Source organism: Lipotes vexillifer, unplaced genomic scaffold (genome assembly GCF_000442215.2).
Source record: "Lipotes vexillifer unplaced genomic scaffold, Lipotes_vexillifer_v1.1 scaffold611, whole genome shotgun sequence".
In the NCBI taxonomy this organism is placed as follows: domain Eukaryota; kingdom Metazoa; phylum Chordata; class Mammalia; order Artiodactyla; family Lipotidae; genus Lipotes; species Lipotes vexillifer.
Window position 1 is genome coordinate 1,154,201 of NW_006785619.1, and position 7,219 is coordinate 1,161,419.

Here is a 7,219-nt window from a genome sequence, read left to right on the forward strand (position 1 = left end):
ATTAAAGCTCTGTGGCTGGCCCTTTAAATGGCTGTTGGCCCCTCCCCCACTCTGGTGTCCAGACACCCCATACACACCCCGCTGACCTCCTTGGCTGCCCCTCACTTCTCCTCTTGGTCTGTCCTAAGGCCCCTCCCCAGCATCCCCTTCTTCCCCAACATAACCACGAATACAAATGCTACAGACTAACACACACACACACACTCACTCTCTCTCTCTCTCTCTCTCTGTTTCTCTCTGTTTCTCTCTCTCTCTCTCTCTCTCTCTCTCTCTCTCTCTCTCTTACTCACTCACTCTCTGGTCTCACATTCTGAGTGTCCCTGTCCTGGAGGGTTCCAGCCTCAAGCTCCCTTCTCCAGCAGAAGGACCTTGCCTGCCTGGCCTCCCTAGCCTGCAGCTGACCACTACCCTGGCCAGGTGAGGGGCCTTGCATGGGTCAGAAATAGCACCTCCCCTGGGGGCAGTGTCATCAGCAGCTGAGGCAGCTTGCAGCACATTGCATCATGGAGGCTGGGGGCTGGAGGCCTGAGCCTCTGGGGCAGGGGGAAGGATGGGGGCTGGAGGGACAGGGAATGGAGAGGCTAGACTGGGAGCCCAAGTGTCTGGGTGCTTAAGGGCAGAGAACTATGACTAAGAGGGCAGAAAACATAGGTCCCTGAGGAGTGAGTTTGAGGTGAGGTAGACTTAGGTCTGACCCGTGGATGGACACCAGATTCTTGGCCCTGGACCTAGACACCTAACTTCTTGTCTCTGAAAGTTAGGAGGGGAGGGATGTCACCTAATTGGGCCACATAGAGGAAGGAGGTGATGGAGAAACAGGATATGGCCTTGATGGGTAGATGGAAGGGAGGCTTGCAGCAGAGGCCACTTCCAGACCCAGGCCCAGAGTCACAGTCCTTGCTGAGGAGGAAGGCTCCTCCCTGCTGGGCCCGTTCATCTAGTCTGGCCACCTGTGCTGCTCACCAAGACCTGTCTGCACCAGCCTGAGGGAAGGAGAGGGGGCAGAGTCCAGAAGGTGGGGTTGTCTGGTGTCTTGATAAGGTTAGGGAGGAGGCAGAACTGAAGGAAGAGTTTCTGTGAGCCTGAGGCCAGGACTGAAGCTGACCTGGGTGCAGATGTCAGAGGCAGTTAGGGCTACTCTGGGGCCAAGGACTCTCAGCAGGAGGGTCCAGTCAGAAGAGGGATCATGGGTTGGGTGTCCACTGTGGACTTAACGCAGATGCGGTAGCATGCTCCCCTCACTCCCTGGTCCAGGCTGCTTCCTAAAGGGGAAGGCTGGAGGACCACTCTTGGGTTGGCTTTTTCTGGTTGCCATGGAAACAGATTCTCTCATCCCATCTGACCACCAGAGCCAGGTTTCTCCTCAATAAGGGGACAGGGGGCATAGGAAAATTCTCCAGCTTGGGAGATCCCACCTCTAACTGGCTTTTTTCTTTTAGGTCCCCCCAGGCACCATGCCAGCCCCGTAGTACCACCCACCCCACCCACTGTGGTCTGCTGCACCCTACTGCTGGGGCACTGGTTCCAATGAGACAGGGCACACCAAACTCCCATCTGGTAAGTCCTGCCCCTGAGCAATGCAGCGCCTCCCCGCAACAGTCCAGCTCTGCACCATATGCAAGAAGGATTGATATGATCTAGATCATGCCCACTCCTCAGAATGGTCCAGTCCAACTCTGAGCATCCTCCCCACCATGAGGTGATTGAGTGGTTCAGTCTTCCTCATTTATGGAGCTCCCCTCTGTTGCCTATGAATGGTTCATCCCTGTACTTCACCAGCCTCTCAACTACCACCAAAAAATCACCCCCCCTTCCCCCTCCCCACCAGTGCTAAAACTCAGTTACTTACTAAATTGAATTAACCTGGGGTTTGCAGGCCAGAGAGTAGAGATAAGATACCTGGAGGGATTTTTTTTTTGGGGGGGGGGGGGGGAGGAGGGCTTTGCCCCTATAATAGTTGTTGAACAGCCTGGCTTATGGAGGGTGATTGGGAACTGATTTGGAGAGATACTGGAGGCCGTTGTCACAAAAACCTGCCATTGCCATGGCAGTCTTGGCATTCCCACCCTTCCTTCCAGATCCCTTCGGTTCCTTTCTCTCCCTACTGCATCACAGCATTTGCCCCATACATCCTAAATCTTACTCCTCTTGTGCTTCCCTCTCTCCTTCTGCCACTACTCTGCCTAAGGCCCTGCTCCATCCCATCCCCCATTCTTCTGTAGGAGAAAAGATGGTACCTAAGCCAGAGACTTAAGTTCTCTGAGTGTGTGTTGCTTTTCTCCACTTCTCACTAAGTTTTGAGTGGGACTGTTTTCTTCTATGCATCTCTATTTGGCGAGATGGTTTGCACATTGGGGTGCCTCAGTGGAATTGCGTTGAATGAATGTGTTAACTGAATGAGCTTCAGGGCCAAGAAACCAATGGCTTCTGAGAAATGCTGCACAGCCTCCTACCTACACCTTCTCTAAAGACATAGACATTTGGGATGGTACTGTGGGGGAGAGCTGAGGGGCAGGCTGACCTAGGAAATGTCCTGTGAGGATAAAACCAACAGCGAATAGTACAGAGGCATTATAGAAGAGTGGTAAGACTAAGGCTCTGGAAAGAAGCCTAGCTCTTACTCGCTCTTGTGGAATGACCTTGACAGAGTTATATAACCTTTCTGAGCCTCAATTACCTCATCTGTAAAATGGGGTAGTACTAGGTCAGGTTCTGGAGAGGAGTTTTTAAAAATGTATATAAAGTGCTTAACACAGTACCTGGCATGTTATAAGTATTCACTAAATGCTAGCAATTACCATCACAATGGGAGCCACAGGGAGCTGTGAGGATAAGTGAGGATGTTGAGGAATAGGACAGAAGTTAAATCAAGGCACCCAGACCTCCAAATGCTTGACTCAAACAGAAGGATCACTGATCCAGTAAGACATCAGGATTCAGGGGAGTGGGGCGAGGAGTCTGCCGGGTCAGCCTGCTCCAGTATTTCCCTGACTCTGTTCAGGAACATGAAGGCAAACACAGAAGGGCATGTGCAGAGAGACACACGTGATCACGGCAAGTGATGCAGAGGCAGTCCCAGACAAAAGACCGAGACAGGAGCCAGGCAGACACACAGACAGAGACAGCCCCTCGGAGTCGTGTAGACAGGCATAATGACAGGAACGCATCAGACACAGGCACTGAAGGAGACAAGATGAGCAGATATGCAGGTGCACACGGAGACAGACACCGGGACTCATACACAGCCGACCTTGTCAGAGAGACTGGTGAACACAGCGGTCCAGTCAGAGGCAGACACAAGGCTCGCAGTGACACATAGCGGGCCAGGGCCGGCACTGTCACTTCTTGGTGGGGGGCGGGGAGGGGCCAGCAGCGGGGGAAGGCTGGGGAAGGGAATCCCGAGCGGGCGGCCTGCCCGGGGTGGCTGAGTCAGAGCGGAGCCCCAGCCGGCGGCCCTCCCCTACGCCTCCCCCTCCCCCAGGTAAGAAGCGAGCTGTAACCCCTCGCTTCCACCTGGCAGAAAGGAGCCTGACAGGGAGCGGGACGCGGCGGGGTTCCGGGCCGGCCCCACCTCCTCGCGCGTGCCGCGTGCCTGCTAACTCCCTGCTCGGTAATACCCTAATTGCGGGGTCTTGTCTTTGGCCGGCACGTGAATCTGCGTGCTCACGTCTGGACCCTCATCCCGCGCGGCGGGAGCGGTGTGCCGAGGGGCTCCTCCGGCCTGGAGCCCAGAGAGAGTTAAGGGGGTGTGTTTGATAGAGTGGGTCCCTCTCGGGGCGCTAGGGGGAGGGGGGCCGGTTAAAGTCCCCGAGTCCAGAGCCCGGATGGAGGGGGCGGAGCTGGGCTTAGTCGGGAGTGCCCGGATGGAGAGGGCGTGGCCTCGGCAGGAGAAGAATTAACCCTTTCTGAGCGGCTGACTCCCAGTACTGTGGGTCCGACTGGAGAGGCTGGAATGCCTGCCCCAGAAGTATACCGTCCTCTTTGGCCGTGTGCGTCTACCGCTCATCTGTCTTTGAGGGGTCTCTGGGTGTCTGTCTTTGTGCCTGCCGGTGATTGTCCCCTCCCCTGGGTTAGTACGGACGCCAAGAGTCGGGGAGGGCTATTCCTGCCCCAAAGCGAGAGTGGAGGTGAGAGTGGACCGCGAGCCGGCTGCTGGCGCCTGGGGAACAGGTGTGACCGCGGCGTCGGGGCTGCCCGGCGCGGGGAGGGGCCGTCATGGGGGAAGACGGGAGGGGAAATTCCGCGGGACCGGTGGGGAGCGGTGTGTGGGCTGAGTTGTGTCTGCCTCTGACTGTGTGTGTCTGTGTGTGTTCAGGGAGGCGGGGGCTGAGTCAGTGGGAATGGGGGAAGGTTTTCTGGGTGACTCACGCTCCCCCACCCCAAGCCTGAATCAGACCCCGAGGGAGGGCTTTGTACAGGAGGCGGATGGGAAGTCAGGCGCCTGGGTCCCTGGTGGGGACAAGGATCCGAGGTGGTTGGCGAGAGTGAGTGTGTGTTTAGTGTACAGGAAGTTTTTGTTCTCAAGTGAGGGCTGCTGTATTCCGAGTACCGGCGTAGGGGTTTGTGGATAGAGGTGGAAAGGGGCTGGCCGACGGGACTCGCTGTTTTAGGGAAAGCTGAGTCAGTTCCCCGTGGGAAAGGGGAAGTGGTAGAGGGGAAGTGTCAACATCGCAGAAGGGGAAGCTGCATTTCCTGGTAACTGGCAGCGCCCTCGGCACCACTTCCCAATCGGGGATCTGTTCCTCTGATGTCTGGACCCCGGGTTCCCCGTTTTCCCATGTCTGGTCCATGGGTCCCGGGACTTAGGTGAGGGCAGCCAGCCAGGGCTATGCTTGACCGCAGTTAAGCGCTGTACTTGGCCCAGGGCTTGGTAACTGACATAAAGGCTGTATGGTGAGGAGAGAGAGTGCTGACCGAAACTCCGCGTGAACCGCGGAGAGGGTCCGTAGAGCCCAAGCGCCTTACTAGGGCTCGCCGGGGAGTGGCACGCCGGGACCTGTAGGGTCCAAGCGCTTGCGTGCAAACAGACGACCTTGCCCTGCAGATCGAGGACTGTTTTCACCAGAAATCCGAATGCCCTTGTGGGCTGGGTGGAAATTTCCCCACAGCTCAGACTTCTCTCGGCGAAGGCGAACTTTCCAGCCGCCCCCAGCCCCTCGTCGCGCGTTCTCCCCCGGCTTCCTGCCCGGCGCTAGCTCCAGCTGGAGCGCTGGCCCCGCCCCCGCCGCTTTGTACTCTACACTCGCCTCTCGCAGCTCTTTGTACTCTAGACTCTCAATGGACCGATCCCGGGAGCGGAGCCGGCTTCCTACCTGCGGGGACGCGGGGTAGGCGAGCAGGACGCGCGGGGACCGAGATCCTGGGCTCAGAGAGGCGAGAAGGAAGAACTGGGGCTAAAGGGAAGGTGCCCAGGAAGGGGAGCGCTGCTCCCGTCGTGGGTCGAGCCAGCACCGACGGGAAGGGGTTGGGGGGGGGCACAATGACTAGTACCATCAAGCAAGAGTCATGTGTGCGTAAGAGAGCAAATCATTCCAATTGCGCAGGTGGCTTTGGAAATGGACCTCAGAGGATGAAAAGGATTTCAACAGACGATGCCGGAAATTCACTCATAAGAGGGCTCACTCCTCTGCCAGCTATCAAACAGGAAACAGCCCAGTTGTGGAGTAAGCTAATATTCTGGTGACCAACGTTTAGATAAACTCACCTAAGGAAAATGTTTCCAGATTCTTCACATTTTAAAAACTCACCATCTATTGATTTGTTAAGGGCAGATTTGACCAACTACCTTACCCTACTCACTACTTTAGGTTTTTTTGTTTTCCCCGAAATCCCCCCTCCCTTGGGGGGCGGGGGCCACGTGGGCCGTGGGGAGCCGCGTGGCCCCGGCGGGGAAGGGCATAGAGGATACTGGAGCCACGCGAGAGGGGCCACTCGGGACCGCTGTGCGCGACTTCTCAGAAGTTGGGGGATTAGAGGACGGTTTTGGTTTTGGGGGTCGGTTGGTATTGAAGGCCTACAGAGCCAGGGGAAGTGGAGGAGCTGAAGGAACTGGGTATGAAGCTGGGGGCTTGACCATGGTTTGGGATGGGGGTCAGGCGTGGTGAGTGGAGCGCTCATATCGCGGCGCGGGCAGGTTTGGGTGCCCTAGAAGTCGCCGTGAGTGGCCAGCCCTAAACAGTTCCTAGGGGGTGGGGAGGTCAGGCACTGGGCGAGGTGAAGTGAGGGAGGGGGAGCGCCGCCTGTGTCGGCGTTGTGCATCCGTCTGCTGTCCGTCGGTGTTAGGCGGCGGGGTCGGGGGCGTTTCGGGCGGTCTAGCGCGGACCACCGGCGGCTCTGTGGGCGCGTGGGACTTGCGGGTAGCTCTATGCCCCAGGCCGGCCCGAACGTGCGACCCGCCGCCTTCACCCGCACGGGTTTCAGGCTCCGCTTGCCTCGACCGGCCTAGTGTCAGCTTGGAGATGGAGACCCTAGGTGGGAGCCGCGGGGTCACGTCGGGGTCACCCCGGGCAGAGCCTGTCTGACCGGCTCCGCCGCCCCTCCTCCCCCGGCAGCGGCCGGGCTAACCTCGCTCCTATTGGTCCCGGCCAGGCTGTTACTGAGGCGGAGACACGGGTGATGATTGGCTTTCTGGGGAGAGAGGAAGTCCTGTGATTGGTCAGGTCTCCGGAGCTCGCCGACGCCGGGAGAGAAAGCTCCCACGGAGGCCGGGTAAGCGGCCGCATCGCTGCAGCTCGGCCCGCGGGGCTCCCGGCTGGAAGCCTAGCAGCGCAGCCACCCCATCTCACCGACTGGCCCTCCCGCTGCCCCCACTCCCCTGAGGCTCCTTAGGCCGGGTGGGCCGCTCCTCAGGGATAGCCAGCCCTGCGCAGATCACAGACCTGTGGGCGCCACAGCCAGGCCAGCCCAGGCCAGCCCAGCCCAGCCCAGCCTGCGGCCCCGACTGTGTGCTGGCCTGCTCACCTTACTCCTTTCCCCCTCCTCTCCGTAGAATTGGCTGTGAAAGGCCCTGGGCGACCATCTGGGGGCAGTGGGCACTCCTGTCAGAGCGGCTGGAGCCGGACCATCGCCCCAAGGAGCTGGGGCAGGGGGCCGTGCCCGATCTCTGGGGCCACTGCTGACCTGGTAAGGGAAGACTGGGGCCGGGTCGGCTGTGTGTACCCTGACAGCTCAGCCTCTGTTCCCAGTAGGATCATAATCTCTTCTCCTTGACTCAGGCTGG